Here is an 18111-nt window from a genome sequence, read left to right as displayed (position 1 = left end):
TTGATGTTAGCAAATTCCTCTTTATCAGAAAGCTTTTCTGCATTTTATATTCCCACTACTTTCACCATCATCAGTTATTTTTCTACCCAAATAGCAAAACTTTTCAGCTGCTTTTAGCGTCTTATTTCCCAATTAAATTTCCTCAGAAGTTCCTGATTTGTTTTGACTACCTTCAGTTATCCTTGCTTTATTTTTGTTGTTCATTTTATACCTCTTTTCAAGACACTGTTCATTCCATTCAACCTTTTAAGAGGGAGAATTGCAGTGTCACTGGCACCTCAAAGCTTTAATTTCTTCCTGCTCAAATTCAATTCCCCTTCGAAATTTTTTCTTGATTTACTTTGCTGATTGTTCCATGAATAGATAGAAAAACATCAGGGATAGGAATAGTCCCATCTCCCCCTTTCTCATCTGCTGCTTCCACAGCAATAATGAAGACACAAGATAAATTTGGGAAAGTAATTAAAGTTGAGGGAGAAGAAATTAAAACTTTGATGTTTTCTGATGGGATTGTAATAATGTCAGAGAGGTCAAAGAACCCAGAAGATAATTTGAATGGAATGGATAGGGTTTTGAAATGAGGCCGTAAGATGAACATGAGCAAAACTAAAGCAAGAGTTGTGGAATATAGTTAACTTAAATAAGGTGATGCTGAGGGAATTTGATTAGGAAATGAGACACTAAAAGTAGTAGGTAAGGTTTGCTATTTGAATAGGAAAATAACTGATGAGAATCGAAGCAGAAAGGATATAAAATATAGACTGGCAATAGTAAGAAAAGCTGTTCTGAAGAAGAGAAATTTGTTAACATCAAATATAAATTAAAGTGCTAGGATATCTTTTTTGAAGATATTTGTCAGAGTGTAGCCTTGTACAAAAGTGAAACATGGCCATTACTTACAGACAAGAAGGGAATAGAAGTTTTTGAACTGTGTTGATACAGAAGAATACAAAGATTAGATGTGTAGAGCAGATAGATAGTGAAGACACATTTAATCACTGTAGGAGGAAAAGAAATGTATGCCACAACTTGACTGAAAGAAGGAATCGGTTGAGTGGACAAATCAAGGAATTGTCAATTAGGTATTGGAGGGAAGAGTGTAGGGGGGTGGAGGCTAAAAAAGTGAAGAGTGACGCCAAGAGATTAAGGGTTTAGTACAGTGAACAAGTTCATATGGATGTACACTGAAGAGCCAAAGAAACTGGTACACCTGCCTAATATCGTATAGGGCCCCTGTGAGCACGCAGAAGTGCCGCCACATGATGTGGCATGGACTCGACAAATGTCTGAAGTAGTGCTGGAGGGAGCTGACACCATGAATCCTGCCGGAAAGACACTTTTCACAAACCTTGTATGTATGTCTAGTGTGTAATGACGCTCATTTTGGTATAAAATAAAACGAAGTAAATAGGTTGTCAAAGGGCCGAAGACGAAACAACAACGATAGCTCGTTCGGATTTTATGCGTACTATGTACGATTGCCACTGGGATGGGCACTGGCTGGAATCTGATGTAAAGGTTAACTTTGCACAGTTATTCAACTAAACATCCCAAATTAGTCACAGTGCAACAACTTCCTAATGCGAGAAACGCATTACCGTCTTAATCAGAATGAGAGTCTGACATAATTTCCTGCTCATCTGTATAATATACTAATTAATGGAGCCGCCCGAGCTGTACTAATGAAATGCTAGAATGCGATCTAGATAATTTAATATTGTGTTCAAAATGTAGGAAGTAGCAGAAAACTTACGTCACACCAATAAATTGGAAACAACAAAATGTGAGTGTGTTACTCGCGCAAACGAAGTTAACACACGGTGCGGTGGCTGATGGGAACGTAAATAGAAAATGCTTTCACGGTCGCTCCCATCAGCCACCGCGTCAAGTTTCAGCATGGATGGCGCGAATTGTCATTGTTTAATTCATGAAAATGTAGAATATCTTCGTCACTGCTATTTTCGTTGCAAAAAATCAAATACTGTGATAAATATTGTTGATCAACATGTAACAGAGAATATATTAAGTGGTTTACTTTACATTGCTACAGATCCGTACACTGTCAAAATCGTTATGTGTAAATGTAACAATTAATGTACTTGAAACACGTACTAGTATGTAATACATATTGGCCTGTATATCATGATAACAAATTAAACAGCTTCTTCCGCTATCCTTTACTGAATTGTAAATCGAAATGTCAAGAACAGAATAATAACTGTCTTGAGCACACAAACCGGCGGAAATCTAATTACGAACCCAAAATTTTACTGAATGCTATAACATGTTGACTATTGAGATAAATCTGGAAGAAGAATGATAAAGTTTTTCATTATTTGACCTATAAAAAAATACAATAGAGTTCCCAATATTACAAGTATTGTAAAAAAAAAACAGCATAGCAACTTGAGATTTCCAAACTATACGTGAGACACAAGTTTCCAAAGAGAGGGGACTGAATAACAAAATTTTCCACAGTTTTGTTATTGCTGAAAGAAAAAATAAGGCTTTACAAATCTATTTTCAATGATTCTCGCTTGCCAGTGTCGTAGTATGGTGGACGTCAAGATAATGATTTAAGAATGACTTTTACCTTTTTCGGTGCTGCGATCAGGTTTTAATTTATGATAGTAAATGTTCTGTCTCTCTAATATCGAAATTTGAGCAATTTCTAAGCTACGAGACTCACCTATGTATTTGAATGATGTTCTGTATCCTCTGCTTGCACTAACATTTTCCAGTATCTGACAAGGCTGACAAGCACAAAGCGTTCCATTCGCCTTCGGGGATTAATATAACGGTGTAATTTTCCCTCTTGAACAACCATACGGCTACTACGCAACTTGCGATCTTGCCAAAAGGAGATACCTGGCTTCCTTAACTTCCACCACCAAAAACCAAGGTTCTAAAAGGGGCTTTCCAAGAGAGTTTTGGAACTATCATATCGAAAACTGACAAACTCCGCTATGCTTTTAACAGTTGATAAAAAATACGGATGCCATTGTTCGTAAGAAATGTTTTATAGCAATGACCATAATACTTCAACTTTTTTTTTTTACAAGGAAACCTCCCATTTAAGTTCATTACAAGCATATAGCTAGCTAGTTTGTGTTAATGGAGTGAAACCTCTCAAAGTATTGCCAGTCACTCACTTTCAGCCGACTGTCAAAGCGTTGACAAATCGCGGTAGGCAGCACTGATTTCAAGGCTGTTACGTGTCATGCGAGATAGATTATTGTTGGCATTAAATATTCACTGAACAGGCATACGAGCTATTGTAATTATGAACTGAAAACTTTTTAAACTATGTAAAAATAGCAACTTACTGCGCCTGAACTTCATTGTGAAGAGGCTGGTGATGACTTCAGTTTTCAGGAGTCGAGTTTGCTGGAAGTAATTAACGCGCTGGGACGTACCGGTACCGATATCAGATATTCAAGGTACAAGAGTTCCGTTTTTTTCGCGAAAGACACTGTCAGTTCCACCAGAGGGTAAACAAAAACAAGGTGCAGTCTGTTCTGTCAACACAACAATTAAAGATAGTTATTAAATATGGTTCTCTTCCCGTTCAGCAACTGTCACTGAATCTGTTTCACAGTTTCTATCTGATTGGTAGACAATACTTCTCTCGAAGTGCGGAACTCAGGCGTGCAACAAACAAAGATTGTTTTCACATTGTGTTAGTATGATACAGGTGACACCTATTGAGCAAAAAGTCAAATTTCCGATGTTGCTGATGATATGGAAAATGATTTGTTTAAGGGTGCTTTTATTAACTTTTTGAAAAGACTTTCTGGGGAACATTAAAAGTATTTTGTTACACGAGTTATAGTTATTATAGATTCTTTTTTGTGTTATTTCCATCTCACTGTTTGTAGTCTTTCAAGGGAAATGCCATAAATCGTCGCTATTGCTGATCAAGAAATGACAGGCAGCCTGACTTTCCAAGGAGAGATTGAGACGCGAATACAAAAGCAAAAATAACATACTTTCCCCTGTTACTGAAACGTGCCTGTAAATTAGGTCATTTATATAAGGTCAGTGTAAAACAGATCAAAAATAATTTGCTCTAAAATTACATTGCATACAGAATGGAAAACGTTCTAGTGGCAAAGGTTTTATACAGCGTAACAGTTTATCGAAACATTTTGAGTTCTGTTTGTTGCAGCGTCTAGATACTGAAGAATGCAGAACCCAGCCATACAATTGTACGAGAAAATTCCGACGTATTTCATATATTTAATCACAATGTAGAAAGTGAGTTGATGAGAAAATTAAATTACTTTCTTCATCAGTATGAAACTATATGATCGACAAATCGGCCAGTGATACAATTTATAACCTTTCTTCCTACTGCCAGTGTATTTTGCATTAAATAAATGCTTACATAACCATGTAATTAGTGAAAACTTCATCAGACTCGTTTTGATCCAAGGCATGCAGCATCCAATCAAACCCAGTGACATATCATAATGATCTCAGTTATCATCTGCCCATAAGTGCTTCAAAGCACAGTCCTCTGCATAATAAAAAAGCAGTTAATTCGTCGTCCAAAATGTGTTTCTGGCCTTACTTGCCACATCTTCACTACTTCTGTCACCTGAAGTCAGTCTCTCTCTCTCTCTCTCTCTCTCTCTCTCTCTGAATTGGTTCCAAGTAGTAGGTGCTTTTAATTATTATCAGCTGTAATTATTGCTACCAGCTTTGTGCAATTAACATATGGATGATGCAATATTTCTTGGTGCTATCTTATTTTGAGGTGTATCATAATGTGTGTTGCTGGAACTGAAGTCTACGTTTGGGATGTTTTGTCAAAATGACGGTTTTCTGTGGAAAGCTCACAGATGTTGAGATCCATAGTAATAGTTTAGGATGACACAGTTTGTGTTTGATGGGACTAGGGTGATAGAAATGAATACTGGGTAGTTTGTAGTCTTCCAAAATTCCTGTATAAATTTTGCATGTTGTATAAGTGGTTTGTGCATTTAATTCGTCTGATTGTTTTGTATGTTTGTATCTTTATTTCTAAATAGTTCTACTAGTTCTCTGGACTTTGGTTCCTATTCTAATTTTCTGAACAATAATGTGGAATTTAAGCCTCTAATACATTCTGGGGTTTTCCACCAGTGCATGTGTGCCTAGTTTGATTTCCCGATTCTTAAATTGTCACAGGATATGCATCCTTTTTCAGTGTATAGTTGTCTGCAGTGCTTTTATAAATATCTCTTAAGTACTGTAGACTGACTCGTGGTATTTTAGGTTTCTGGTATTTTTTCCAATTAGTTGAATTTTGATATATGAGGTATGTTGCTCTGATATGTCTTGTACAATTCAAGTATTTCTGTGTTTGGATACACAAATGTGTCATGTTTTACACTTTGAAGAAATTTAATCAAATTCAACATATACTTTTTGAGTTACTTTTATTATTGTTTCTTTAGTTTTTGTTCATTTATAAAAAGCAATATATATTGTCAATATCTATCAAAAAGATAAATGGAGCCTTCTGTCTACATCATTCCTTTCTTTTAACACGGAGTGATTTGAAGGCACATCACCAATTTAGTATCTGTTGAATCACTTGAAATGAAATCACTATGTGAAGGTAGAAACATGTTCCATCAGTTAGATTTTTGGGAACTTTTTCAGAGAGTTGTGACTCCAAGTAATATCACAGGCATGCTGAATATTGGAATACTTACAGTGTAATTTGCCTGTAGGTAAGACTGGTATCCTTCTGCCTCCAGAAATATTACATTATCAAGGGTGCAGTGATGTTATTTGAAGTAACACTATTGCAAGTAGTTAGGCAGCTCCTCATATAACCACCCTTCAAGAATGTCTCTAGGTTCTTTCCAATGAATTTAATATTAGCACCATTGCAGCAATTACAGTAGAAGCTTATACCTCCCCTTTTTTTGGGAGTGTTTTAAGTAGGCCTACATCTTGTCTCTGGGTTATGTGGTGTCACTTATCAGTACCACCCAACAGGTGTCAAAGTTGGCTGTGGAATTGCAAATTTCCTTGAGACGCTGACGGCAGTTGTCTAGGATCTGGTGAACCCAATGGTGCACATCCTCTTAGACACACTTCCAGTGGCTTTGGACTATGAGCATCCTTTGCCACCGCAGTATAGGACAGCTGGTGGCAGCTACACAGTACGTGATGCTACAAGGACACTGCCTAGCCATGGCTCTGACACCATCATTAGTTCCTTAGTTCAGAGAGCCTCTTCCGTGTTAACATAGAGTGCTGGACTCTGACTTCCTGCACTATTTGTAATGGGTCTTTGTATGCTTGAAGAAATACAAGTTAAGAAAATCTGTGTATTTTGTTAAGGTTTTTGCTACTAATTTCTGCTACTGTCCAGCTTTTCTAGTGTCAGTTGCCGCACCACTCTGTAGCGCACCTGTTCTTAATGTTGTGTATGAAGTCGTACACAATGGGATATGGCTATCTTGTGTCAACCATATCTTTACATACCAAAAATCCAGCTGCACTTATCACTGTTGGAATATAAGGTCTAACCTTTTTCATATAACAACACCAGTTCTTGGTGATGATTATAGGAATATTCTCAAACTTTCACTGGCTGAAAACTTGATGACACCTCTTATGCCCCCTAACTGCCCCTACTGGGTTTGCACAGCTTTTCAGAAGTGAGGGAACAGTTGGTTAAGTCTAAAATCAATCCATATAAACTCTTCTCTCGCTCTCTCTCTCTCTCTCTCTCTCTCTAGATCTCATTGTTGTTATGCATTGTTCAAATATCTAGAGAGAATGTGAGTTTCCCTGTAAATTGCCAGTACTATTTCTTTGTATTGTTTCATACCAGACTAAATGTGGAGTGACCGAATCTCATTTGTGATACTTCATTGCCATGTTACAAGCTAGACTAATTATAGAGCAACAGATCTCATTTCGCTGGATTGCCTCTCTAGTCGATTTGAGACTTGCGTTGGATCAGTATGTCCCACACTCCCTTCCCTCTCCAAATCCCTATCTCTGAAGTCTCAAAACAAAGATTGGGTAAAGGCTTGGTGAATGACAACTTCCACAATGCGGTCTGGACACACATGCTGATGTCCACTCAAATGAATAACAAACTAAGATGGCCTCAACATTGGATAAGTTAATCAGTTCTGCCTGCTTTGCACTAAGAAATCTGTTTCATTGTGAAACTGCCTGGCAGACTAAAACAGTGTGCCAGATCAGACTTTAGACATGGAACCTTTGACTTTTGCGGGCAAGTTGCTCTACCAACTAAGCTGTCCAAGCATGACTCATGACCCACTGCTACATTCCCGCCTCTGCCAGTACTTCAGCTCCTTCCTTCCAAGCTTCTCAGAACTTCTCCTGCATACCTTGCAGGACTAGCAGTGCTGGAAGAAAGTTTCAGTCAGTGCACATTTTGCTGCAGAGTGAAAATTCATTCTGGAAACTATCTCGTAGGCTGTGGCTAAGCCATGTTCTTTCTTCTAGGAGTGCTAGTCCTACAAAGTATGCCGGAGACTTATGGCAAATTTGGAAGGTAGGGGATGAGGTACTGCCTGAAGTAAAGCTGTGAGGGTGGATCGTGATACAGACTTCGATAGCTCAATCGATGAGATGCAAAAGGCAAAGGTCCCATGTTCAAATTTGGCCAAACACAATGTTTTAATATGTGAGAAAGTATCAAATCAGTGCACACACTGTTGCAGAGTGAAAATTCATTCTCTCTCATTGTCATAATTACTAGCATACTTTCACTCATTACTGCCCAACACACAGTCTAGAATAACCCAGGTGATGGCAAGAAGTATTTGTTGGACATAAGTTTGCAGCAAGAGTATTGTATAAAATTGATAGCCAAATATCTTACTAAAGCATCTTCAGGAACTTTGGGATTCTTACTTTACATTGATACCAACTATCTCTGCAGATGATGAAGAAATTGATGAAATGTACGATGAGATAAAAGAAATTATTCAGGTAGTGAAGGGAGACGAAAATTTAATAGTCATGGGTGACTGGAATTCGACACTAGGAAAAGGAAGAGAAGAAAACGTAGTAGGTGAATGCGGATTGGGGCTAAGAAATGAAAGAGGAAGCCGCCTGGTAGAATTTTGCACAGAGCATGATTTAATCATAGCTAACACTTGATTCAAGAATCATGAAAGAAGGCTGTATACGTGGAAGAACCCTGGAGATACTAGAAGATTTGAGATAGATTATATAATGGTAAGACAGAGATTTAGGTACCAGGTTTTTAATTTTTAGACATTTCCAGGGGCAGATGTGGACTCTGACCACAATCTATTGGTTATGAACTGTAGATTAAAACTGAAGAAACTGCAAAAAGGTGGGAATTTAAGGAGATGGAACCTGGATAAACTGAAAGAACCAGAGGTTGGACAGAGTTTCAGGGAGAGCATAAGGAAACAAAATGGGTCTGAGTACTATGTGACTTAACTTCTGAGCTCAACAGTCGCCTAGAACTTAGAACTAATTAAACCTAACTAACCTAAGGACATCACACACATCCATGCCCGAGGCAGGATTCGAACCTGCGACCGTAGCAGTCACACGGTTCCAGACTGAAGTGCCTAGAACCGCACAGCCACACCGGCCGGCTCATAAGAAAACAATTCACAATAATGGGGGAAAGAAATACGGTAGAAGAAGAATGGGTAGCTTTGAGGAATGAAATAGTGAAGGCAGCAGAGGATCAAGTAGGCAAAAAGACGAGGGCTCATAGAAATCCTTGGGTAACAGAAGAAATATAGAATTTAATTGATGAAAGGAGAAAATACAAAAATGCAGTGAGTGAAGCAGCAAAAAGGTATACAAATGTCTCAAAAATGAGATCGACAGGAAGTGCAAAATGAATAAGCAGGGATGGCTAGAGGACAAATGTAAGGATGTAGAGGCTTTTCTCACTAGTGGTAAGATAGATACTGCCTACAGGAAAATTAAAGAGACCTTTGGAGAAAAGAGAACCACTTGTATGAACATCAAGAGCTCAGATGCAAACCCAGTTCTAAGGAAAGAAGGGAAAGCAGAAAGGTGGAAGGAGTATATAGAGGGTCTATACAGGGGCAATGTACTTGAGGACAATATTTTGGAGATGGAAGAGGATGTAGATGAAGATGAAATGCGAGATATGATACTGCGTGAAGAGTTTGAAAGAGCACTGAAAGACCTAAGTCGAAACAAGGCCCCGGGAGTAGACAACATTCCATTAGAACTACTGACAGCCTTGGGAGAGCCAGTTCTGACAAAACTCTACCATCTGGTGAGCTAGATCTATGAGACAGGCAAAATTCCCTCAGACTTCAAGAAGAATATAATAATACCAATCACAAAGAAAGCAGGTGTTGACACATGTGAAAATTACTGAACTATCAGTTTAATAAGTCACAGCTGCAAAATACTAACGCGAATTCTTTGCAGACAAATGGAAAAACTGGTCGAAGCCGACCTCGGGGAAGATCAGTTTGGATTCCGTAGAAATGTTGAAACACGTGAGTTAATACTGACCCTATGACTTATCTTAGAAGAAAGATTAAGGAAAGGAAAACCTACGTTTCTAGCATTTGCAGACTTAGAGAAAGCTTTTGACAATGTTGACTGGAATACTCTCTTTCAAATTCTGAAGCTGGCATGGGTAAAATACAGGGAGTTAAAGGCTATTTACAATTTGTACAGAAACCAGATGACAGTTATTAGAGTCGAGGGACATGAAAGGGAAGCAGTGGTTGGGAAGGGAGTGAGACAGGGTTGTTGCCTCTCCCTGATGCTATTCAATCTGTATATTGAGCAAGCAGTAAAGGAAACAAAAGAAAAGTTTGGAGTAGGTATTAAAATCCATGGAGAAGAAATAAAAACTTTGAGGTCCACCGATGACATTGTAATTCTGTCAGAGATAGCAAAGGACTTGGAAGAGCAGTTGAACGGAACGGACGGTGTCGTGAAAGGAGGGTACAAGATGAACATCAACAAAAGCAAAATGAGGATAATGGAATGTTGTCGAATTAAGTCAGGTGATGCTGAGGGAATTAGATTAGGAAATGAGACTCTTAAAGTAGTAAAGGCGTCCTGCTATTTGGGGAGCAAAATAACTGATGATGGTTGAAGTAGAGAGGATATAAAATGTAGACTGACAATGGCAAGGAAAGCGTTTCTGAAGAAGAGAAATTTGTTAACATTGAGTATTGATTTATGTGTCAGGGAGTCGTTTCTAAAAGTATTTGCATGGAGTGTAGCCATGTATGGAAGTGAAACATGGATGGCAAATAGTTTAGACAAGAAGAGAATAGAAGCTGTGGTGTTACAGAAGAATGCTGAAGATTAGATGGGTGGATTACGTAACTAATGAGGAGGTATTGAATAGAATTGGGGAGAAGAGGAGTTTGTGGCACAACTTGACTAGGAGGAAGGATCGGTTGGTAGGACATGTTCTGAGGCATCAAGGGATCACCAATTTAGTACTGGAGGGCAGCGTGGAGGGTAAAAATCATAGAGGGAGACCATCTATGGTCATCAGTCCCCTAGAACTTAGAACTACTTAAACCTAACTAACCTAAGGACATTACACAACACCCAGTCATCATGAGGCAAAGAAAATCCCTGACCCCGTCGGGAATCGAACCCGGGAACCCGGGCGCGGGAAGCGAGAACGCTACCGTACTCATCAAGAAAATATCCCTCAGACGTATACTTATTTATGCAGTATGTTAATACACAATACAATCTATTACTTTTTTAGAATGTTACAAGAAATGTCATATATGTCTACACTCAAATGATTTTAGATGTTTAAATATTTTTAGGACAAGACTAGATGGGACCTCAGAGAAGGTAAACATACCTGTATTTACGAGTGTTTTACAGATATTTTTTGAAAGAATCTGAGATGAACTAATGACAGGTTTGGTGATAGCATTTCCTACTTCTTGAACTTATTTAATAAAGAAATCGTGAGGGCATATACTGATTGTTTTTGTTTCTTTCATCTTTAGTAACACTATTTATTAGTTTCCATGCAGCTTTGCATTTGCTTGTGGAATTCTCAATACTGTTGAAGTTGTGTGCTCTTTTGGCTTCCACTATGGCTTTTTTGTACTTATTCTTACATTGAACATACGCTGATCTGGCATGGCCGGTCTTCAGATTTTTATGTATACTGTGCAACAACATAACTTGGTTTTTCAGATTTGTTAGTTTGCAGTATACCATGGGTTTTGTATGTTTATACCCTTGCCTTTGTCGATTATTTTGAATTTCTTTATTGGAATGCAGTCATTAAATTGTGTCAAAAACACTTTGAAAATCTTTTCAAATATTAGTTTTGCTGACAGATCTTTCCATAATTTGTGTCACCAGACCATTAGCCAAACCAGTCTCTGTTAGTAAAGGACTTACAAAACCTACCAATTTTATCATTTGTGACCGATCTAGTGATTACCATTTTTAGGACAGACTTATAAATGTTACTATGAGCACACAACCTGCTTATGTAATTTAATGATACAGAATCATGATCTGAGAATGGGATTACTGTCACATCACATGAGTCTTCTGTAGTATTGAAACTGACAAAAGATATTGTCAAGACTTGCTTCATCTCTTGTGGGTCTATTATTGATGAAGTGCAGATTGTACCGTCTTAGAAGGTTTTTGAGCCTAGTGACACTATGTTTAGTTACTGTTAGATCAAAATCTGCATTCAAATCTCCACCTATTACAGTGTCATAATGTAACCATTTTGTCTTTCTACGTGCGTCTAACAGCATGTCCAGTTTTTCTAAAAATACACTGATGATACCCTTAGATGATCTGTATAAAGCTATTATCACTAACTTAAAATTGTCACTAACTATACCAGTGGCTTCAAAATTCTGTTCATCACACAAATAGTCTAGATCCCACCTATTAATGGAGTGACTGGTTAGTGTACAATGCCACACCATCCCTTTTATGCACTTTTCTACAGTAACCATTTGCTATTTTATAGTTATCAAATTTGACAGCTGTAAGTTCACTCACTGTTGCCAGTGTTCACTCAGACAAAAAATAACAAATTTGTTCTCTAATCCAAAATTATTTACAATAAATTGAATATTGGTTGGCTCTGAGCACTATGCGATTTAACTTCTGAGGTCATCAGTCGCCTAGAACTTAGAACTAATTAAACCTAACTAACCTAAGGACATCACACACATCCATGGCCGAGGCAGCATTCGAACCTGCGACCGTAGCAGTCACGCGGTTCCAGACTGAAGCGCCAAGAACCGCATGGCCACACCGGCCGGCTCCTTGAATATTCAGGTAGCAAATTTTATTGTCTTTAGAATGAACAGTTTGGTTAGGAGCTATAATATCTTTTACACTACTTATTTTATGGGTTTCTTTGTCTTGCTGTGTTCCACTAAAAAATCATGTAGACGGAGAGGAGGCACTGTTTTCTGCTTACCCACAACGCTTGATTCTGCTTCTTCTGCTGTAGGATGGCCACAAACTCCTCTAAAACCACATTTCTGTGTTAGCACCATCTTAGCAAACAGGGCAGTACATTTGAACAGATGTAAATGTAAATCACACCAAATACTTATCACAGATCCTTGCTGGTCACATTGTGTCACACAAAATCATGACCAACACAACAACAGGCCTCGGTGCCATGGTCCAGCTGCAGTGATAGGTGTGCAATCATTCCATGTCAACAACAATAAACCACCTCATAGCTCATCTGGACTCAGCCAGGCTGGGTAGGCTGGCAGACCGCTGCATTGTAGAGTGTGGAGAGGTTAGGGGATGCCAAAACACCAGTGGAGGGTGGTTGCACAGCACCAAACTGAGGGTGAACAGTTAGCGCAGTGCTGCATCAAGCCAACCAGAAGGCAAGCAAACATCTCTGCCCAAAATCAAATGGACACCCTGCCTTTTCCAGTGTTTTTAGGCAAAATGCAAAAATTTTCCAAGTTTATCAGTTTTCCAGGATGCCGGACATACCGTCACAACAGTAGAGTCTGTCTTCGCCTGCAGAGGCGTGAAGCAAGAAGTTTGTCTGCACAGGCAATGGAGGATGAGAGCCTGCTAGTTCACAGGTGGGAGAAACAGACCTTGAGTGCAGAAGACTGGCAGCAGCTTTAATAGCACCCCACAAGTGGCCCACCGGTTGTAGAGTGCTAAGTCCCAGCACAGAAATTATGAGTATTTACATGTTATTGGCTTTTCCTTGCTTTGAGCCCAAATATGGAGTAGCCACGTCATCCAATCGCTGTGACACTGGATTTCTGCAGTGTCAGTACCATTGCAGCTTCTTTGTCTTAGTTTGGTGGCAACATGAGGTCACTGCCTCGGTGTCTCGCTAGCCGCACGTATGCTGTATCAGCAGATGTTTCTGGTGAAACTTTGGTCAGCAATCTGACATGATCTGCTTCCCTGGCTTCTTACAGTGGGCGAGGGAGATGTCTTAATTTTTCCCCAGCCATATCAAGTACACCATTTTCCGACACAACATGCCTCCCTCATTTAGAAAAGACCCTCCCACCATTTTGCTGAAAGTTCCTCCGAAAAAATTTTGACATACATTTACATGATAACATTTACACATAGTACACGTAGTTTTTCTATTATACTAATCCAGCTTAAACCACAAGATTCATTGGCTATATTCTCACAATCAAACAATTCAATCAACTGCACCATCCCCCTTCCCTATAGGAATGTGTCTTCACTGAATCACCATTTATAAACTAGTACAACCAAATTCTGCTATTTTGACAGCTGTTCAGGACACATAACAATCTCATTTAACTCTTCCTTAAGCTCCACACTTCCTCTAGATTACTAACTAGTTCTCTTAATTCTTACTCAACTAATTTTCACTAAATAATTGTTACTCCATTACACTGATGTTTGACACACTGGCGGTTCATGGTGCTGGAGGGGTTTTCGCTCAAGGCCGATGTAGGTTAAACAAAACACAATCAGAACCACTACAGAACTAGAAAACACGACACTGGCAGTCATAACATAGTGGTATTGCTTACTGCAATACTACTGTACATGCTGGAACTTTGTGAAGTTATAAGCTGATCTAATGGCTGAAATAAGTCTAGTTTCAGGGAGTCTTTTAAATACATCAGCCTCTGGGTTGGCAACATGTATAGCAGTTTCTTTGGCCAATACAACTATAGCTGTGTATTTTATAGTAATTCCAGAGATGGTAGCAGGGAGACAAGACATCTTACCCATTGTGTCAAGGTTGTTCCGTTGACTAGTACCCCATTATCGCCCAAATTCCAACCACGTCATTGCCTTAGTACTTCCTTGTTCATACCATTCCACTATTACCACCGCTGGAGAAAACACAGAGTAAATCCAATGCATGTCCATCTTCTGGAAAAATAAGTGACGCATCAGGACTTCCCTCTGACAACATGCTCCTTCTGACTTCCCCAGAAATAATGTCACTTCCCACTGTTGTGCACTAGTCTGGACCATCCTAGTCAGACTTACCATAATATTCTCTCTCTGGAGCAAGCATAATTCCTCTGCTGATGTCAATACAAAGGTTTCTTTCTGCCCTGATACTACTTTCTGTGTTTTCACCAGTACAGATTTACCTACACCTTCCCATTTTAATGGCTAGTAATGAATTGTGAATTGCTGGTAGTGTGGATCCACACTCATAACTGGGAACAGCACTAATACAAGAAACCCCCCCCCTCCCCCCCCCCCCCCCCCCCTCTCTCTCTCTCTCTCTCTCTCTCTCTCTCTCTCTCTCTCTCAACATTAACTTCAACTGTCGATGTATGATAATACAATGACAAACTATGTTCTGTTGGTTCCACGAAGTGATGGAACTCTGATGTTAAATCTTGCTGCATCTTCAGTAGTCCAGCTAAGAAGTAAAGTGCACCACATGACTCCGTCTCCTGCAGGGTTGACACTACTGTCATTGCATTACTTAAGCCATCTGCCAGCAATCACTGCAGCTTTGCTACGACATGAGTAAGCACTTTATCCAAATCTCTCTCAATATTTCTCACAAGTGTCTTCGAAGTATCCTGTTAACTCCATAGTTGATTCCCTTACTATCCTGATGTTACTCACCATATCTCACTACAAATTTGCTAACTTCATGGGATGTCATTCCCCAATTGCGCTGTTAGTACACACCATGCCCTGCCCTGCACATGTACATGTCATTATTAGCTGTACCAAACACTGTCTTTGGCAACTTTACCCCATGCATCAAACCATCCTGTTCAATCATTACAATGTTCATGGCACCAAATTCATTACTTGACATAATTGATCTCTTAACCTGCCATACAAAAATCATAACTCCTGTGAAACCCTCCCTCTACCTGTCTTAGCTTTCCTTCTTTCTTGGCTTTGAGATTCAGCTCCAGAAAAGCTCTTTCTTTTCTTTTTCAATCTTTGTATCTCATTCCTCACCTCCCATGTGTTATGGGTCCATTTTAACAGCCACTAATGACTGGTTGGTACAACATATTCTTGTCTGAAGCTTCAAGTTGTTTGTTCCTTAGCACGTCCACGACTTCTCCTCCGAAGTGGAGCAGTATCATCAGAAATATCACACCCATTCTGAATATTCTCTTTGATAACACGATCTGGGAGAAAGGAATTTGCACAATTATTCGCTGTCTTCCTTTAAAAAAACTGGCTGTACACAATTCATTGGTACATTCATACTGGATGTAAGTCAAACACCTTATGGGGGTGAAGGTGGAAGACACAACATACATTAAAACAAATATTGTAATAAACAAGAATAAGTAGAATCGTCCCACGTAATATTCAGTTATTATAATAATAATGAAGTGTACACGAAGTGAATACCAAAACCTGATGTACGTTATAAAAGTTCAATTTATTATAATGTGCATACAAATTTTTAAAGATTATTCAGTAACGCTAGGGAGTTCAAAGTCTACTGAATTCTGTTAATGTGATCAGTTTGCCACGTTGTTATCCCTGCAACTGCATGGCTGTTGAAGTATTCTGTAAATGAATCTCGCACAGAAAATCCATCAGCAGTGCATAACTGCCACTCCTTGCTGCTAATGGTCCAAGATTTTCAGTGGGTAGTGGTTCACTTCTGTTTACTTCAAAATGTGGCTCATTATTTTTCTCTAAGAATGCATCTCTAAGTAAACTGTGTAAACAGCAAGCAACAACAGTCAAATTATCAGTCGTTTCTGGCTTCGGACTGATCGGCGAATAAAATATATGAAATACTTGACTTAACAGAGTGAAGGCATTTTCAGAAACTCTACGAGCTCGTGAAAGACTGTAGTTAAAAATAGCTTTTTTTTGGTCAGTACTAGCAACTCGACGAGAGAAAGGTTTCATCATGTTTGGATGTAATCGAAATGCCTCATCGCCTACAAAAGCATGTGGCACTACTATGTCTGAATCCGACAGCTTAGTAGGTGGATGAAACATCTTACCACTTGAAAACAGTTTCCCGATATAACTTTTATCAAAAATTCCACTGTCTCCTTCTTTCCCATATGACCCAACATCAATGAAAATGAATTTATAGTTCGTGTCAAACACAGCAAGAGGGACGGTAGAGAAAAAAACGTTTGTACTTGTAATACAATGAACCTGACAGTGCAGGGGAAAAAATTTGCACGTTTTCCGTCTATGGCACCAACACAGTTAGGAAATTGCCATTTTTCTTCAAATTCCTTACATTTTGATTTCAACTGGTCAGATGACATCGGTCGGAAAAGGATTGGCAGTAACTTCTTACATAGAACTGACAGAACAACTAGTATGATTTTATCGGTGTAAGAAGCAGATATTCTGAATGCAAATGCCAGTTATCTGAATGTTTCCCCCATTGCCATAAACCTAAAAATAAGGCAGGTGTAACTGTAAAAATTACTTTTATTTTTACATCTAACAAATATTAATGAACATAATTATTGACTCTATTGTGTTTTATAGTTGAAGACTGCAAAAAAGATAAAAGAATATAAAAGACACATACCAAAAAAAGCAAGGAAAAGGAAACAATACTGGAAATTCTGCTTCCAGTAAAGGAAATAAATGGCCAGTGGCTAATATGTTAAAATTTTTAAACAAAATGGATCACAAGTGAGTGTAAGTTGCCATACAATTTGCCTGTTTACGTTATTTTTTATTCTGTTTCATTTTATTATTGACAATGAATTACCTGTAATTTTTTAATATATTTCACAGAAGTACATCCAACGTTGAGGTAGATGAAATGCAAAGCCCACAATATGATGGTGAACCAAGTAACAGAGAGATGTGCCAGACATCGCCAACTTTGTCAGAAAAAGAAATTTTTTTCCGAAGACGAGGAAGACATCGCGTCGTTCAGACCACCCAAGGAAAAGGTCATGACAAAATGAAAAAAATCATGGAGTAGTTGAATTCTCGGCGGGCCGAGAGAAAAACGTTAATGAAAAGACTGGCTGAAGAAAAGCGTGATGATTACATCGATTTATTTTTTAAAAGTATCGCCCTCAACATAAAAAAAATAACTACAGGAATTTCACATCTGTCTTCAAAAATCAAATGGTTTAGCAAATATTCTATAGTAATCACAAAGTCCCAAAAATGAAAGCAGTTGTTCTGCTGTTTACGGCACTAAGAAGTTAAATACAACAGAAATGAACCATGAGTTAGTCTTCATTCCATCTTGGCTTATTAAATGACCTACATAATTTACCTCTGTTGGTGTAAAGGGACACTTCTCAATAGTTAGTGTTAGAAGTGCTGAAGACAACCTCTGAAACACTTCCTCCAGTATGAATATATGAAGATGGTGTCTATTCCTTCGGACATATCCGAAAGAACAGATACCATCTTCATGTAGATACGGCTTACCAGCCAATGAACTTCTTCAGTGCAGATGCACTGACATTGCTCAAACTGTCACTGGAATCAATAGAGAGGCTGCTGTGAGTAATGAGTATAGTGGGCAGGGGCACTACAAATGTATTTTTTGTGGACAGTAAAGTTGGAAGTGTGGGTCTCACAGGGAGCATGTGCCAGAGATAAGTCCCAGCAGTCCCACTATCCTCTGTGTCCTCGATCATTCAGTCGGACAGAGTGTCT

General features: G+C 38.7%; 1 long non-coding RNA gene across 1 annotated transcript; it reads left to right on the top strand.

Moving 5' to 3' along the window:
• Positions 1-16193: 16193 nt before the first annotated feature.
• LOC124616152 lies at positions 16194-17674 on the top strand. The gene is made up of 2 exons (XR_006979850.1): positions 16194-17127; positions 17227-17674. It is a non-coding gene; the product is annotated as an uncharacterized LOC124616152 (long non-coding RNA).
• The last annotated feature ends 437 nt before the right edge of the window (positions 17675-18111 follow it).

Source organism: Schistocerca americana, chromosome 5, assembly GCF_021461395.2.
Source record: "Schistocerca americana isolate TAMUIC-IGC-003095 chromosome 5, iqSchAmer2.1, whole genome shotgun sequence".
Classification (NCBI taxonomy): Eukaryota; Metazoa; Arthropoda; class Insecta; order Orthoptera; family Acrididae; genus Schistocerca; species Schistocerca americana.
Note: the sequence above shows the minus strand (reverse complement) of the source record. Positions and strands in the feature narration are given on the sequence as shown.